Source organism: Hemicordylus capensis, chromosome 3, assembly GCF_027244095.1.
Source record: "Hemicordylus capensis ecotype Gifberg chromosome 3, rHemCap1.1.pri, whole genome shotgun sequence".
NCBI lineage: Eukaryota > Metazoa > Chordata > Lepidosauria > Squamata > Cordylidae > Hemicordylus > Hemicordylus capensis.
The window spans coordinates 234,549,400-234,567,859 of NC_069659.1; the positions used below are offsets into that span (position 1 = coordinate 234,549,400).

Below are 18,460 nucleotides of genomic sequence, written 5' to 3' on the forward strand. Positions count from 1 at the left end.
AAAATGTGGTGTGGGATGCGCTGGAGCAAGAAGCAGCTCTGGAGGTCCCCTCTCTCTCCCCGGCAGACCCCACCAGTGGGCGGTCAGGGCCAGGATAGCAGCATGCATCCCCCTCACACTGTTCACACAGTGCCTCATGCAGCATGGCTGAAACAAGCTCCCTGCACCATCTGTAAAGGGAGGGGACCACATTCCGGCTGAACGTGGTCCTTGAGGAGAAGTGTAGTCAGGCGCTAGCAGCTGGAGTATCGAGCGGAAACTGGAGTTCTTGATCACCTGAAAAGGTTGCTCGTCAGTGGCCATCATTTCCCCTGTCAGGTGCGTGAGGAGACGTGGGTCCACGTGACCAGGCCGCTTCATGCCCGATTACTGCATCCACCACTTGACGGCAGCATGCCCTGCTTCATGGAAGCTGGCAGACTGCCCTTGTCAGCACTAGTCACAGGCACACAAGGTGCACTAGCACTGCCAGCAGAGTCAAAGAGATCCAGGTGATGCCGTCGCATGTGTTGCCACATGGAGGTCATCCCCAGATGCTTTGCATCCTTTTCCTGACTGACCTGTGCCCTGCAGTGGACACAGCGAGCAGCGTTTGGGGCACCTTGAGGAACCTCAAAATGCAGCTAAACATCACTGCTCTGGATAGCCTCAGATGCCCTGGGGGCTGTCTTGGGCCTCTTGGGTGACCGCAGACCTAGGGGGCTGCTGGTGCTCACCCACCACCATCACCCACCCCCCTTCCACCCAGTGCAGAAGAAGAAGGGCCCAGCTTCACTGGTGGAGGGGCTGCCCCCTCCACATCAGCAGCAGACCCTTCCCCCTTGGACCAAAAATGAAGAAATCCCCCATGTCAGACCAATGCATAAAAGTCTGAAGAATACAATGGACTATATATATCTTATTAAACCTCTTTATAGGACTCTTTAGGGAGAATGCCTAGCACCAGTCCCAGCAGTGCACCCCCCCACCCCGATGGACCTGCCACTGGTCCAGGAACTGGTTTGGTGGCAGCAGGCTCCTCCTCCGCCAAATAATTCACCAACGGGGACCTGTGGGACCCCAAGATGGCATCTTCTCTGCCCCCCACCCTGGCCTCCTGCATCAGCTTGGGGACCCCTTCCACCTCTGCCTGCCACCCTTCTGCAAGCTTTGCTCGCAACATGACACTCAGACATTCCTGAAGACCCTGGGGCTTTTTCTAAAAATTGGAAAAAATCTTTAAAAGAAAAGAAAAAGGGAGGGGTGTTGCTGTTTTTTTAAAGAAACCTATTGGAGGGGGACCCTTTAAAAGCCTATTGAGTGGGAACCTTAAAAAAAAAAACCTATTGGGAAGGAACCAAAAGGAACCCTATTTAGAGAAAATCACTTTTAAAACAAGCCTATCCACCCACTCCACCCACAACAATATAATACAATTTTTAAAAAATGCAATGAATAAACTACACAATGGGGGAACCTGTAAAAAACAAGAAACAATCTGCAAAAACAACCAATAAAGAAAAAAACACAGAAAATATACCTCCCCACACCCAAACATGAAGGGAGGCCCTATTTTATTTTTTTTAAACCACTAAAGGGGGGAAAGGGGACAGCAAAAAGTAATCACTTACTCCCTCGTCGTCCTGGAGATCTTCTGCCCCACACACTGGTCAGGACAAAAAAGAAGGAATTCCAGACCAGTGGCAGGCTGGCACAGCACAGGTGGGCAAGCAAAGCTGGGGTGGGGGTAGAGCAGAATGAAAAGCTTTCCGGTTATTTCACCTGCCCAAAAAACAAATTAAAAGTAAAAACACTAAGAAAATAAAAGGGCTGGTGGGAAAAAAGGCTGTGGGAATGGGGTTGGGAAGGAAAGGGGAAGACAGAGAGGTGCTGAACTCTGGAGCATGCGGTGTGCTAAACAGCAAAAAAAGGATTAACAAAGAAAAGCACCTGCTCCAGAGAAAACAAGGGGGGAACCCCCCCACCACCACCACCAAAGAACCCAGAATAAAATAAAAACAACTAGCAGTGGCTGCTGAGCTGAGGATGAGCTCAACTCATCCAACAGATTTTAAAGCAGCAGTCAGCAACCAAAAGCAACAAAGGTGGGGGAAGTGGGGACTAGGTTAGGGAAATGGATGGGCCAGAGAGAGGCCTCAGGGCCTGGGCTCTGCTGGCCCAGAGGAGAGGTGGGGGGAGAGACAGACTCACTCTCTCAGGGGAAAAAAAAATAAAAGCAGCATAACACACACACAGCAGGACACACACCGGGGGGGGGGAGTTTAAAGCAGGGGTAGAGAGAAAAGGGCAGAAGGGAATAGGGGATTGGGAACAAAAACACAGCAGTCTGCCAAGCAGACTCTCACTGCACTAGCAGCACCACTACCAGCAGGCCAGAGTAAGCCAAACAGCCACTGCAGTCAGAGTGATTTTGCTAGGCCAGAGGCTTGGCTTTAAATAGGATTTGAAACTCCCTCCTTAGGGAGCCCCCACCTTTGCCCTCCCCCTTGGCCAATAGGGTGCCAGTTCTCAAGGACTGTCACAGTGCAGAGCCTACCAGAGAGTCAGACTCATCTGGCTAATCAGGGAAGCAAGAGCTCAGCCAATAAAATCAAGGAACACAAGTCACACAAAATAGAGGACAACATCAAAAATGGTCTCTAGAACCTTCAAACCGGCTTGAACAGGCTCAAACCAAACCAGGCTTGATCAGTTTGAACTTAGACTGGCATTGCCAATGCAATGCCCTGTTTGGTCCAAGTTTGAACCTTCTAACCAAATCGATTCAAATTCGAACCAGTTCAGATCTGAACCGGTTCAAATTCAATCCGGTTTGCACATCCCTAGTGCACGGTGCACTGTGGAATACCCGGAGGCTGGATAACAAGTCCCAGCCTCAGAGCGATCCACCTTGCTCCATCCTGCGCAGAGCAGTGGGGATTGTGTGAGCCCATTCCCACCAGTCTAAGAATGGGCATCTGGGGGGAAGGCAAATTTTGTGAAGCCTCCCCACTGCCCAATAGGTCATGTGAATGGCCCCTTATTTTGTGAAATAGAACACAACATTAGCAAGACGCATGTTTTCAGGTCTGTTTTTATTTAAGAGCAGATACTAATCCCAGGTCAGGCTATGTATTTGCAAAAGGCCAATTAAAAACAAGCCTCCCACTGGGGCTATTTAGAGCGGGGGAGCAAGGTTCAATGATGGGCTTGCAGTCATATGTAGTTTGGCCCATAGTTCTCAATAGCTCCTGTTGAGTTCTATGAGTCAAAGGCGTGGCCAGAGGCGTAACTAGGGAAAATGGCGCCCGGGGCAAGCACTGAAATTGCACACACACACCCACCATGCCCCCCCGCCGCCGCCCCCCCCAGCATACATCTGACTGACACACATGTGTTTTTTCCTCACAACAACCCTGTGAAGTTGGCTTGAATCTCAAACAACAGAATTATGATGCAATGATGATACACACTACATTATACTTAGGTTTTTCCTCACAAGCAACAACCCTGTGGAGTTGGCCTGTATCTCAAACAACAGAATTATGATGCAATGATGATACACACCACATTATACTTAGGTTTTTCCTCACAAGCAACAACCCTGTGGAGTTGGCTTGTATCTCAAACAACAGAATCATGATGCAATGATGATACACACGACATCAAGGTTGACTCAGCCTTCCATACTTCCGAGGTCGGTAAAATGAGTACCCAGAATGTTGGGGGCAATATGCTAATCATTGTAAACCGCTTAGAGAGCTTCGGCTATAGAGCGGTATATAAATGTAAGTGCTATTGCTATTGCTATTGCTATTATACTTAGGTTTTTCCTCACAAGCAACAACCCTGTGGAGTTGGCTTGTATCTCGAACAACAGAATTATGATGCAATGATTGATGATACACACCACATTATACTTTGGTTTTTCCTCACAAGCAAGAGAATATCTCCAAAGGTCCTGGCATATAACCCCCTCCCCCATTTTTCTTGCCAAACTTTGTGTCTTTAGCAGGATACCACAGGCACTTGTTAAAGCTAACACTGCAGGTTTTTCTGAGATGGAGCTGTTATAGGAGCACTTCAGCGTAAATTGAGATCACAAGGCAAGCTTTCACAGTGCAAAAACGAGCATGCCAGCAAGCAGAACTCATGGTAAAACTCTCTTGAAACACCTTGTAACAATGCACAGGCAGCTATGTTACACTGCTTGAGTCAACTCACACTGCTGTACCTCACAAACAACAACAGGCTGTGGGAATTGACTCTCAGTTCCATATACATGCATGCATTTAAGATTGAGTGCCAAAGAATCTTTATGATTGTTTTTCTTTCTTTTGGGGCGGAGAGAGGAGTGTATAATGCAAACATTAATACCTGTTAGGCACCTGAGACCATAGTTGGGCAGCTAAATAAAAGCCTGATTCTTTAATATGTTTTTCCCCCCACATGTGGCTTCTGTAGTTTTTGCAACTCATTCAATTTCTCACCCTGACACTTGGTCTGCTGCTTCCACCCGCCCGCCGCCAAATCCTTTCTTCCGTGTAGGTGTCTGTGTGTGTCCTCGTCATCCTGCCTGCGCCTGCTGCAGTGCAGCCCCAGCCCCAGCAACCTCCATGACGGCGACCGCACCACCACGTGCAGGCAAACAGAGGAGGACGGACGCACCGCACACATGCGCAGCGTGACTCGGCACGCCGGCCGAGTCGCGCATGCGTGCACCACTGACTAGAGACCCTCTGGCTGGCAAGCCACTAGAGGGCCTCTTTCTGGCTGTTCCAGACTAAGCGAGCGACGGAGAGAGTGAGCCTCAGCCAAGGGCAGGCGCAGTGAGCAGCATGAAAGGCACCCGCTGCCAAGCCAGGCCACTGACTGGCCGCAAGCGAAGCAATGGGGGGGGTGCGGGCGGGCAGGCACAGTGAGCAGCATGAAAGGCGCCCGCCGCGGCACCCACCGCCGCCAAGCCAGGCCACTGATTGGCCACCAGCAAAGCAAGGGGGGTGCGGGCGGCGTGGAAGGGACTGCTCGTGGGGGAGGGGGCGCCGACACGCTCCCTTGACTGCTGCAGCGCTGCTGCACTGAGCAGGAGAAATTTGTATTAAAATATTTTTTTAAAAAAATTGGTCATGGCAGCGCCCCCCATGTGACCTGAAAAGATGGCGCCCGGGGCACGTGCCCCCCCGCCCCCTATAGTTACGCCTATGGGCGTGGCTGTGATAAAGGACGTGAGAGATGGGCCAAAAGTTTATCCTTCCCCAGAAACTAGAATGTTCAGGGCAAGAAGCACATCAAACCCCTGCCATAAAACTCAAGGGCTTTTCATTAGTATTTTTACATGCCCCAACCTCACTTCTCCAAGAGGTGAGAAGTTCCAGAGGTGAGAAGAGGTGAGAAAGTGAAAAGTTCCAGAGAGGTAGAGCTACTTAGCTTCCAATTTCCCTTAGAGGAGAGATCACTGGAGGTTTATGATGGCCTTGTAATAAATATTTGGTTATTTACAAAACTACAAGTTGAGTATTAGTTGAAACTGGATGTTGGAAACTTCCTGGAAATAAATTGGAAATAAATTGGCTTGAGATCAGTTTTTAATGAAAGGCAGTATAGAAATTGACCTATCTATCTAGACCAGGGGTTCCCAACCTTTTAAACAAGTGCACCACCTTTATTTTATGCAATAAAGAAGGTCTGGAGAAGAACATAGTTGTAGAACCTTTAAACATGTTTGTGTGTGTACACATATATACTGTACATTAAAACACGAATTCAAGTATTAGGGAGACAGGCTACTGCAGTCACTAGATCCAAGGAGCCCCCTTGGAGCCCTTTTGGGAATACCTGATCTAGACATATATAAATAGTTGTTCTAGTAAGAATGAATCTGCCTATTTTCATTTCACTATCCCTACAACAGGACTAAATTTGGTCCAAATTGGTTAGGCAGTTCACAAGTTAGCCCACTTGCACCTCAAAATTCATGTGTCCTCCATCTTTAATTGGGGTGGATGACATCATCACAAACTATGCCTTACAAACTGTCCCTATACACCCCTACAGCTGTAGCAAATATGATTCAAATTGGTTAGGTGGTTCACAAGTTAGTGCTCTTGCTCCTCGAAAATGTACATGTCCGCCATCTTGAACTGGAGTGGATGACATCATCACAAACTATGCCATTGAGGTGTGTCCCTCACTACACCTGCATCAAATTTGGTTCAAATTGGTTAGACAGTCCACAAGTTAACCCACATGTGCCTCAAATATTCATGCATCCACCATTTTTAATCAGGCTGGATTACATCATCACAAACTACCCCATTGAGGCATCCCTATGTGTCCCTACAACTGTACCTGATTTGGTTCTTATTGGTCCAGGTTTTGCAAAGTTGATGGGTGGTGGCGGGGACACACACACACACAAACACACGGACAGACACACACATGGAATACTGGGTGATCTCATAAGCATATTGGAAAGCAGGCTAAAAATGGAAATCATCGAATACTCCTATAAATCAGCAACAGACTACATTTGTCCAGGGGCAAACCTTGCACTCCTAGCTGCTTCAGTTCTCCAGCTAAGTCTTTCCATTCCAGCCTTTCGAAAAAAATTCTCTCTGTGTGTCACCAGTTGCCTGCAACTGTGGTTTCTAGGGGTGTGCAAATTCAGATTTTCAGTGTTTCGATTCAGATCTGAATCAAAACACCCCCATTTCATTTTTGGGTCCAAATCTGACCCATCCAAATCACCCCAGATCCGAATTAATCCAAATCCAAATCGATTCAGATCAAAAAATGGGTCATGGGGCCAAAAGAGTGGGGTGGGGTGGTAGTGCCTAATGGGTGGAGGCTACCACACAAATTGCAGAGAAATTGGGCAAAAGGCTGATTTTTGGTGAATTGTTGAAGTTTTAGTGTCTTTGGGGCAGATGTGGGGCATAAAGTGGGATCTGGGGAGGAAGTGTGGGTGGGGTGGTAGTCAGATTGGACATTTTTGCATTGAAGTCAATGGGAGGCAAAAAGGTGGGGAATTCAAGTAGACGTCAGAACTCAGAATGGAGGAGGAAGAAAAAGCACTTTATCGGCTACAAAATGAAACGGCAAATTATTCAGAGCTGAAACGGGGGTGATTCATTTCGGCTCCAAAACATTTCGGGAGGGCAAGAGGGTGATTCGTTTCTGCAACAAAATCACCCAAAACAGGCAATTTCAGGTACAGATCGTTCTGTACCCGAAACGTTTCACACATCCCTAGTGGTTTCTCTGGATGGTGGGGAAATGGCTGGGGGGGGGGAGGATTTTGTGCAGTGATCATGGGCTCCCAATGGGGCTAGGACTGGGGGAGCTGCACATCACCTGCCTCTGTAGCTGTCCACCTCCCTTGTTCCCTCCATCCTTGTTGATGCTGGCAACAATATGGAGGAAAACAAATGGGTGGCAGCAGAGGGAGGGAGGCAGGAAGAGGCTAGTGGTGGCACCAAATATCTAGCCACAGGCCTCTGCCCACAATGCTACACTACTGCAATAGTTCCTTTTGTTACTTGCCTGAAACTAGTTTGAAACTCTTGAAGAATCACGGTATACTTCAGGATTACTTGCAAACAGGGAACTAGTTTCACTTAGGTCTGAACTTATGAGTGGGTGAGCTGAGCAGTTGCCCAGGGTGCCCACGTGAAGGAAGCACTGAGCTGAGCTTAGTGGTTCACTGCAAGCCATACAACTAAGAACAAGCTAACCATAGGAGTTAGTTCGTCTTTGTCGAGGGCACTAAGTATCACTAAGCCCAGCTTTGTTTCAGTAATTAATAAATTATCACCTGGGAGTTCTCTTTCACTGTGTGATCACCTTTAGCATAAATGAACCTTTAAAAAGAGAGAGAGAGAGCAAGCTTGTTATAAGAGGCATGCAGCTTAGTGATAGAGCACTTGCTTTGCATGCAGAAAACTGCACTGTCAATCCCTGGCCTCTGCAGAAAGAGGTGCAGCTAGGTAATTTTGGCCCCTGAAGGTAATTCTGGACCTTTAGGTGGGCGGGGTGGGATCTCTGCAAAATAAGCATCCTGTCCATATATATACATTTCACCACAAACACATAGGTCTGGGCCAGAGTGTTTCCTGGGGTGGGGTGACTACACAACCCCCAAAGGATCTATACATCTTCTTCACCACAAATCTACATATCTGGGCAAGAGTCCATTTGCAAAGAAAGAAAGAAAGAAAGAAAGAAAGAAAGAGAGAGAGAGAGAGAGAGAGAGAGAGAGAGAAAGAAAGAAAGAAAGAAAGAAAGAAAGAAAGAAAGAAAGAAAGAAAGTCTATGCCTGTCCCAATGGATTTACATATCTTCTTGACCATTCACAAGCTAACTAGGACACAACATGTACTGTATCTTTTTCTCTACAGTTCAAACACAATACCATCTTGGACATATGGCGCATTCGTAATGAGGGGAAATGAAAACACAGCAAAATTAGCAGCTGCAGCTTGAGAGCTGGTTTTTGCATGCAGCAGTGTCTTGGCTCCTGTCTTGGTGCTTCTCTGGCTGGATGACTCTCTGAGGTATTGGGCGGCAGGAGAAAGAGCCATTCTGCTAGTGAAGTGGTGAGACAGAAGCTCAGGTGCCACCCCATGCTAAAAGCATCTCCCGTGCTGAGGCTGCTGTGGTGAGCAGCTAGGAGAAGGAGATAGTAATAAGCGAGGAAGGTGGGGCTGGTCTACCAGATGTGCCAAAGACAATAGCAATAGCAATAGCACTTACATTTATATACCGCTCTATAGCCGGAGCTCTCTAAGCGGTTTACAATGATTTAGCATATTGCCCCCAACATTCTGGGTACTCATTTTACCGACCTCGGAAGGATGGAAGGCTGAGTCAACCTTGAGCCCCTGGTCAGGATCGAACTTGTAACCTTCTGGTTACAGGGTGGCAGTTTTACCACTGCGCCACCAGGGCTCAAGACAAGGTTTTGAAACCCAAGCCTCAGCATGCCAAGAAACTAAGCAGCCACAAGAAAGGGAAGGTGGTGTGTGAGGGCCATGGAGGTGGAGCTGCCCTGGCTGGTCCAGTTTCATGACGTCTGTGTCTGTGTCAGGGGCATGGCCAGAAGTGGCACCAACACTCATGCCGGCTCTGTAGAAATTGGCTGCAGTTCCCTGTTGAGTGTACATTTGCTGGCAAGCTCATTTTTCCTGCCGTGTAGAGTGTGCGTGTTGCGGGGAGGGGGACACGCTAAGTAACAACTGCATATCTGAAGTGCCATTGTCCAGAAATATCCCTTTTGGTTCTTGAGTGGCTCGATGTGGAGGGAGAGAGTTGCCAGCTTCCCTTCTGGACAGGCCATCTGTCCCTTTAAAAGCCTGGCAGGATTAGTTTTCCTCGGTCACTGTGCACTCCGATGGGAAAAGCTGTGCCCATATAATTTCTTCGTGTCTCAAGGAATGGATCTTGGATGAAATTTAGAAGGTAAAGGAGGTTATCTCCTTCAGCTAGACTGAATGCAGGGCTGTCTATGGGAAAGAACATCTTATTGGAAGACTTTAATAGGATGCCATAATAGAACAATTATATAGAGTACAGTATATACAGGGGTGAAGGTAGAGTCTGTGGTCTAAAAAGTTTCTCTCTCTATGCATAATTAATTATTATTCTGGGAGATAATTATGTTAATTGTTATTGTGGTAGATCTTTAAATAATTAAGCCACAATAGTAAATAAAGTTTTTAACATTTTTAATATTGAATAATCTTTGCTTGTAAACAACTATTAACAGCAATGTGCAAATAAGCTTAGCCCAGGAGCTAAAGAGCACAGTTCGCATAATGCCCAGACCCAGGGAGTATTAAGGAAGTATTAACAGACTTCTTGTTTTGGTTTTCAATGCTTTTACCCCTATAGGCTCAGAAAAGTCGGCTGCTTCTAAACCATTTCATCGGGACCACTGGTTGCTGCTTCTAAGTCACTATATAGGGATGCACGGAATGCATTCACAACACTACACTGTGTCTGTATTCTGCTTAGGCCTCTAACTCACAGAAGCTGTCTTTGACGCAATTCCTGCTCACCACAGTCAATCTCTGTTACATCTTCAGCTACTTCTGCTTCAATAATTTCCTCTTTTGCTGGCCCCTCACTAACTTCCTTCAGAAAATATATATACTTGTTTGGAATACTCACAATCAGCAGTCCCCATAATAGTGACTCTATGCCTAGGAAGATTGACCACAGCCATTGTTCTAGTGTTAGAGATGCACAACTAAAGGGTTTCCCTCCAATTTGAACAATGAGGATCTGTACAATTGATGTTCCCACAATGATACAACAAAAGATGCTATTTGTGAATATTCCTTCGAAAACATTCCTTTCCCCATGAACCTTCTGTGCATTGATTTCATTAAAAATCTGTGTCATTACAAAGGCATTAAATACAATTGTGTAATGCTCAGTGGGTGGGCCCTCTAGCGGTGCAGTCCATACATTTTCTATATCAAATAATTTTTCACCTCCAAAAAAAAGCATGAAGACAACTGCAAGCTGATAAGTGGCATGGCCTACAATATTTTTCAGCATTGTACAGAAGATAAGAGGTTTATTTCTACTGTAAGGTTTCCATTTCAGCAGAGCTTCTGTTAGTTTTTCTCTTGCTAGAGCAAGAGAAGCAAATGTATCCATTATGAGATTGACCCACAGCATCTGAACAGCTTTCAGAGGGGAATTCTGTGTGATGCATGCTACCGTAAAGGCAATGATCACTGCTACAACATTGACAGTTAGCTGAAACTGAAGGAATTTGGAAATGCTGCCATATACATTCCTGCCCCACAGAACCGCTTTAACAATGCTTGAGAAGTTGTCATCTGTTAGAATGATATCCGAAGCTTCCTTAGCTACATCTGTTCCAGCAATACCCAATGCAAAGCCAACATCTGTTCTTTTTAATGCAGGCCCATCATTAGTACCATCTCAAGTTACTGCTACCACTTGCCTTTGTTTGGGGACGTTACTGTTAATGATCCTGTCTACTAAGTTGTACTTGTCAGTAGGCGAGGACCTTGCAAGCACATGAAGTGTAGGTCAAACCTCGTCGAAAAGCTTTTGTTCTATCTCCCCTTCTGAATTGCATATTTGTTGATTAAACTCTTGCCCTTCCAGACATAAAAAGTTATTCCCAGGTCGAAGGATGCCAAATTTTACAGCTATCGCACGAGCTGTGTTAATGTTATCCCCAGTGACCATACACACAACAATGCCGGCATTCTGACATTTTCTTATTGCATCAGGAACTTTGGGTCTTACTGGATCTTCAATACCTACAGTTGTGATACACGTCAGGTCTTTGATGATGTCACCCTCGTTGTCCCAATCTGGTTTTGCATAGCATAGCTGGCTGGGAAATCTCTGAAAGCTGGACAAATGGTCCGGAGTCCCTCAGAGGCCATGGGGTCAATCGCATTCTTGATCATGAGGGCATAGTCTTCTTCTGCAAAAGGTACGGATTCCCCAGCATCATTCAGTTAGTTATAAGTTTATTCGGTCATTGACCAGCAAAGCATCATTCAGTATGAAACAGTACTTCTGAAGGACTATTTCAGATAGCAATAGCACTTACATTTATATACCGCTCTACAGCCGGAGCTCTCTAAGCGGTTTACAATGATTTAGCATATTGCCCCCAACATTCTGGGTACTCATTTTACCGACCTCGGAAGGATGGAAGGCTGAGTCAACCTTGAGCCCCTGGTCAGGATCGAACTTGTAACCTTCTGGTTACAGGGCGGCAGTTATACCACTGCGCCACCAGGGGCTCAAAGATGCACCTTTGGTGAACATTTGATAACTGTCGTCATCCTTTTTCAAAACTGCTCTTAGATTTCCTATCAGAATTGAAGGTGTATATTTTATACAGCTGCTCTTCTGGTATAATCCTCCTTATAGCCTCATAATCCTGTTTTAATTCTAGAAGAAAGCCCAGCAAAGCACATTCTGTTTTATTGCCAATTTGGTGGGGCAGGCCTCCTTTTCTTTCAGGACTCACTATTTTGGAAGTATATGCACAGTTAGTAGCAATACCTTTATGCAGACAATCCAAAGTAGTTGGATTAATGAAGTTAAGTTCAGGAATAACTCTATGATGTGTGTTACCAATGAAGGCTTGGACTATAGTCATTCTGTTCGTGGTTAAGGTTCCTGTTTTATCTGAGCAAATTGTTGTTGCATTGCCCATAGTTTCACAGGCATCCAAATGTCTCACTAGGTTGTTATCTTTCATCATTTGCTTCACAGAGTATGCAAGTGAGATGGTGACTGCAAGTGGAAGGCCCTCTGGCACTGCTACGACCAAAATGGTAACACCAATGATCAGGTCCTTCAAGATCCTTCATAGGTACAGTGGTGTGCATTCCTTCGTCCAAACAAGCTTCTTCATCACAAAATTTATAATGAAAAAATGGGCTAGAAGGACAATAACAGTGAGTATAGACATTGCCAGTCCTCCTTTGCCAATCTGAACCGCTAATCTGGTCAGTTTTGCTTGCAGAACTGATTTTTCCTTTTTGTGTGAAGGGTGGTTTTTTTGGTTTTTCTTCTTCATTTGTTTTGATCTCTACATCTTCATCCCCCTTTTCTATATCTACAGTGTATAGATTATTTGCTGCCTCAGAAGAGTCCATTGTCTGTTTAGGTTTGTTGTCTTTGTTTTTTGTTTTCTCACTGGTCTCCCCAACTCCAAGTAAACGTAGGATAATTCCTGCCTGTGAATTTATACCGACAGCTGTAATCACCATTTCCCCAGAGCCTTCCATGACATGGGTACCTGAAAGCAACATGGGATCTGCTGTCAAAGTCTTCTTGATGTGATCTGATTCACCTGTGAGCGAACTCTCATCAACTTTCAGATCATGTCCTTGGAGAAGCAAACCATCAGCTGGAATAAGGTCACCATATTTGATCTGTGCAACGTCCCCAACCACCAAGTCAGCTATTGGCACCTGGATTACTTCCCCTTGCCAAATTACAGTGAACTTCTGTTGGCTCTCAATGCGACGCTGCAGCCCCTGAAATTGTTTTTCTTTACTCCAGTCATTGAAAGCTGTTACAAGCACCATACAAACTACTAACGAGAGTATTGTACAGTCTTCTATCCAATCCATCTCCTCATCATCTTCATCTTCCTCCATGTCGGTGGTGTGGCATACTGTAATGCTTCCTCCTGGTGGCTTATAAAAAGAAAGTCCTAGTGATACGATGGCTTCTACTCCTAAAAAGCATAATGTGGGATCCTGCAGTGCATCCCACACCAACTCCAGGAATGTTACCGGTTTTTTAGGGGGGTATATAGCTTTTTCCAAATACAGTTCTCTTTATATCCAGTTCTGATGGGATACCACATATCCCATCCGTGGGAGAAGTTTTCAGCCATTCACAGATTTGATTGATGTCACCGTAGTTTTCCTGTATTTTCTTTATTGCATCTGTTTTTCGTAACTCCATCAAGTTTCTTAGCTCTGAGAGAGTGATAGTCAAGTCTTTTGCCACAATACTGACTGGAGTCACCACTGTCCTCTCTTCCTGTAATTTACAATGACAATCCAGAACCATTTAATTGGACAAAAATCTGAAGTTTACAAACACTCTTGCATACATTTACTACGGTAAATCTACTTCTTGCAATATTTAAAAGGGGAATTCAATTAACAAACAAAAAATAATTTCTGAGCCAGAATGAATGAATTCAAGAGTTTGACATTCAGTGAGTAATACCTTCTTTCTTGACTAAGGAAGAAACCCTTTCTCCACACTCTGTAATGGACCTTGCAGCAAAGAGCCATACATTGTGATGAGACCTGCATGCGATGAGGGTCAAACTAGATGTGATGTAACAGATCTGTGATCATTCATTCATTCATTCATTTATCACATGTATATACTGCCCAAACTTTCGTCTCTGGGTGGTTAAGGTAAAATCAGGATTTGTACAATTTTTTTTAAGTAGCTGCCAGAGTGAACATTGGATTGGAGATTTGGCACTGAAGGATTTGGTGGTGCGGCAGGGGGGGGAATTAACCCTTTCCTCAATACCATTTGGGAAAATGGTAGGGAGGAAAAGAGGGGAAGACAAAGAAGTGTGAATATGTGCAGCCTTATTTGGAAAGCATAATATATGAGATTGACTTTATTCAGACCAACTTTTTAAAAAAAATCATGCAACAGCAACAGCTATTGCTTACTTTAGCTAAAGTAGCTCCACATTTAGAAAGAGTATCCTTCACAATATCTGATGCTGGGAATATACAATGAGAAGAGCATTACAAACAATAATCCTTCAATGTACTGCACTATATTCTCAAAAATTAATTTACAAGTTTTTATCATGGAGGAGGGCACACTCTGTCAGCACTGGTACAGCCATTTTTGCAACAGCACAGTTTCTATTTAATTCATGCAAAAGATCTTCTTCATATATAGCGTCCCCTCCGACCAGCTTCAAAATTGGCCCCTCGGTATATGGAAGATCTGCGGGGGCTGAAGCAGCAAGGTAGGCGACTGGAGCACAAGTGGAGAAAGACTTGACTCAAATCTGACAGACTACGACATAGAGCACATTTAAAGATCTATGCTCAGGCAATACGTACTGCAAAGAAGTGTTTCTTCTCTGCCCGTATTGCCTCTGCGAGTTCACGCCCAGCGGAGTTGTTCAGGGTTGTGAGGGGACTAGTATCTGCCCCTCCTCCCCTGAACCAAAATTTGGAGTCATCAGTTACACGCTGTGACATGTTTAAAGAGTTTTTCGCAGATAAAATCTCTCGGATTCAGGCCAATCTAGATGGAGACTCCACAGTTAATTTGCTGTCTGAACTGGAGGTGTCCAGCAACTCCTCTTATGTGATTCGACTAGATTAGTTTCAGTTTGTGACTCTTGAGGATGTGGACAAGCTGCTTGGAGTGGTGAGGCCTACCACTTGTTCTCTTTACCCTTGTCTAACATGGCTTGTTCGATCTAGCAGGGAGGCTGTAATAGACAGCCTGGTGGAAATCATAAACGCTTCTCTGAGGGAGGGCAGGATGCCTCCTTGTCTTCAGGAGGCAATCATTAGACCTCTTCTAAAGAAGCCTGCATTAGATCCCTCAGAGTTGAGCAATTATAGGCCTGTTTCCAACCTCTCATGGCTGGGCAAGGTAATGGAGAGGGTGGTTGCCTCTCCGCTCCAGGCAGTCTTGGAGGAAACTGATTATCTAGACCCATTTCAAACTGGTTTTCGAGCAGGCTACGGGGTGGAGACTGCCTTGGTCGGCCTGATGGATGATCTCCAATTGGGAATTGACAGAGGAAGTGTGACTCTGTTGGTCCTTTTGGATCTCTTGGTGGTTTTCGATACTATCAACCATAGTATCCTTCTGGAAAGTCTGAGAGTTTTGGGGGTGGGAGGAACTGTTTTACAGTGGTTCCACTCCTACCACTAGGACAGACTCCAGATGATGTTGATTGGAGACTGTTGTTCTTCGAGATCTGAGCTTAAGTACAGCATCCCACAAGGCTCTGTACTTTCTCCAATGCTTTTTAACATCTACATGAAACTGCTGGGAGAGATCATCAGGGGATTTGGAGCTGGGTGTTATCAGTATGCTGATGACACCCAGATCTACTTCTCCATGTCAGCTTTTTCAGGAGCTGGAATATCCTCTCTAAATGCCTGCCTGGAAGCAGTAATGGGCTGGATGAGGGAGAATAAACTGAAGATGAATCCAGATAAGAAGGAGGTACTTATTGTGTGGGGTCAGAACTCCAGAGACGATCTTGATCTACCTGTTCTAAATGGGGTCACACTTCCCCAAAAGGAACAGGTTCGTAGTCTGGGAGTACTTCTGGATCCACACCTCTCCTTGATTTCTCAGGTTGAGGCAGTGGCCAGAGGTACTTTCTATAAGCTCTCGCTGATACGCCAGCTGTGCCCATTTCTCGAGATTAATGACCTCAAAACAGTGGTACATTTGTTGGTAACCTCCAGACTTGACTTTTGTATTGCACTCTATGTGGGGCTGCCTTTGTAAGTAGTCCGGAAACTCCAGTTGGTTCAGAATGCGGCAGCCAGGTTGGTCTCTGGGTCATCTCGGAGAGATCACATTACTCCTCTGCTGATGGAGCTTCACTGGCTGCCAATATGTTTCCACTCAAAATACAAAGTGCTAGTTGTAACTTACAAAGCCCTAAATGGCTTAGGCCCTGGGTATTTAAGAGAGCGTCTTCTTCACTATGACCCACACCGCCCATTGAGGTCATCTGAGGAAGTCCGTCTCCAGTTACCACCAACTTGTCTGGTGGCTACACAGAGACGGGCCTTCTCGGTCGCTGCTCCGAGATTGTGGAATGCGCTCCCTGCTGAGATACGATCCTTCCCATCTCTGGCAATTTTTAAGAAACACCTGAAAACCCATCTTTTTACCCAAGCTTTCCCAGATTTTTAAAATTGTCTGCTTTTAATTTTATGGCTGTTTTTAAATTGTTGCATTGTTTTAACTTTTATATGTGTTTTAATTGTTTTTATGTTAACCGCCCAAAGACAAAAGTTTGGGCGGTGTGTGTATATATATATATATATATATATATATATATATATATATATACACACACACACACACACACACACACACACACACACACACACACATTTCTAGAAGGCAAATAGTTTAGCAGTTCAGAAATTATACATTGAATTCAGGGGACTGGTACCCAGTGCACTGCAGTTAGCTATTAATGCCAACATGTACTAGCAGCTTCTAAGAAGGAATTTTGTGTACCTCCTCCTCACTGGTATTAGTTTACTAAGTTGATTTCTAATACCACAGCATTACACACACCACATAGTCAGAGGCATAACTACCGTTCGGCAAGGGGAGACATCTGTCTCCGGGCCCGCTGCCTCAAAGGCTCCCCCAGAGGCAAGTCACATGATCATCGTCCTGGCTCCCACGCTTCCTTTGATGTTCTGGAAGTATTCCTTCGCTCTCTCTCTCGAGCCCCCTCCCTCCTTTCCCCATCTCCCTTTTACTCCTCCTTCCTGACCCCATCCTGGCCCCGTCCACCCTGCCTTCTCTAGCGTCGGTAAGGCTCTCATTGCCTGGTGGGTGGATGCGTGACACATCAGAGCCCTCTGCATGTGGAAACAGAAAGAGCAAGCAAGAGAGATTGCTGTGTGTGAGTGATGCCCACACCCCGTTTATCAAGGCCGCTGTTCCCGGCTTCCCACCTTCCTGCTGGTTTAAGCATTTGGCCACTGCTTCGTTTGTAGGCAGAGAGGGCAGCTGGATGCTTTGTGTTTGTGTGCTGAGACGGAGGAGAGACATGGAGCCTGACTCCTCTGGTTAGCGCTGGCTCCGATGGGCTCCTTCCTCCTTTTTCTCAGGGTGGTGGAAGAGTTGAGGGGGCTTGGTGCTGCTGCCATAGCCAAAAGGGACACCCAGAACTATGCTTTAACAAAAGCCATTACTGAATGCAAGAGAGCCTCCAGTTTATTTGCATATCGTCCTAATAAGCAAGTGGATAATTTGTAGTGGGAGGCGAGCGGGGAGAGGCAACAACATGATCTGTGTATGGCTGTTTTCAGAGTTTTAAGAGGAGGAGGCGGGGAATTTTAAAAGTAATAGAGGACCTATTCTTTTGTCTTCTGACAGAACTTCTAAGTTATTTTTGATGCTATATTCCTTCCCCCCCTCCCCACCGCCCACCCGCCTCCAAGTTAGGTTGGTAAAAAGTAATGGCTTTTCATGCAAAACAGTTAGGAAAACCAGGATATTATAGCTGTTACTGGGGCATTAGCAACTTCCTCCCTGCCTTCACCAAGGTAGAAGCAAAGACTTCATTACATTTCTAACTCAGGTCAATGGTTTAGTTGGCAGTTAATGTATCCTCCCATTCCCTTCTCTCTCACCTTAATGAGTTCATATTTAATTTCCAATAATATTTATAATTCTAAAAGGGACAGGCTTTATCTGAAATATTACAGAGGGCTAACATGTTTCTTTTTCTGTGGGAATCTCTGCTTTCTATACATTTATGGAATACATATACTGACTATAGAAATCATCCTTTTAAAGAATACTTCATTTACACAAAATGCCAATTCAAATCTAACAGGGATAAATACTTGTCTTTCTCTAGTACCAGTAAATGACTTGCATTGTCCACAATTTACAAAACCTTTAAAAAAATTATTTAGGACGATATTCTATTGTGGCACATAGGTCATATATGTGTGTGTGTATACACACACACACACACACAAATTTAATTATGCTTTTTGTTATCACTATTCAGCCTCATTAAATATTTCTTTACCTCATGAGCTGAGCTTCAGTGAGGGGGGGCATTTAAAAATCTCGTCTCTGGGCCCACTCCAACCTTGCTACGCCCCTGCACATAGTGGTTTTTGTAGATCAACCTCCTGTCCCTTAATTGGTCTGATCTAGTTAGGCAGGAGAACTATCTAAGTTGACT

At 45.3% G+C, this 18,460-nt stretch overlaps 2 pseudogenes; both read right to left on the reverse strand.

Annotated features, from left to right (window-relative positions):
- Positions 1–9,684: 9,684 nt before the first annotated feature.
- Positions 9,685–12,224, reverse strand: LOC128348686 (plasma membrane calcium-transporting ATPase 1-like; annotated as a pseudogene).
- Positions 12,224–13,523, reverse strand: LOC128348687 (plasma membrane calcium-transporting ATPase 1-like; annotated as a pseudogene).
- Positions 13,524–18,460: the final 4,937 nt, after the last annotated feature.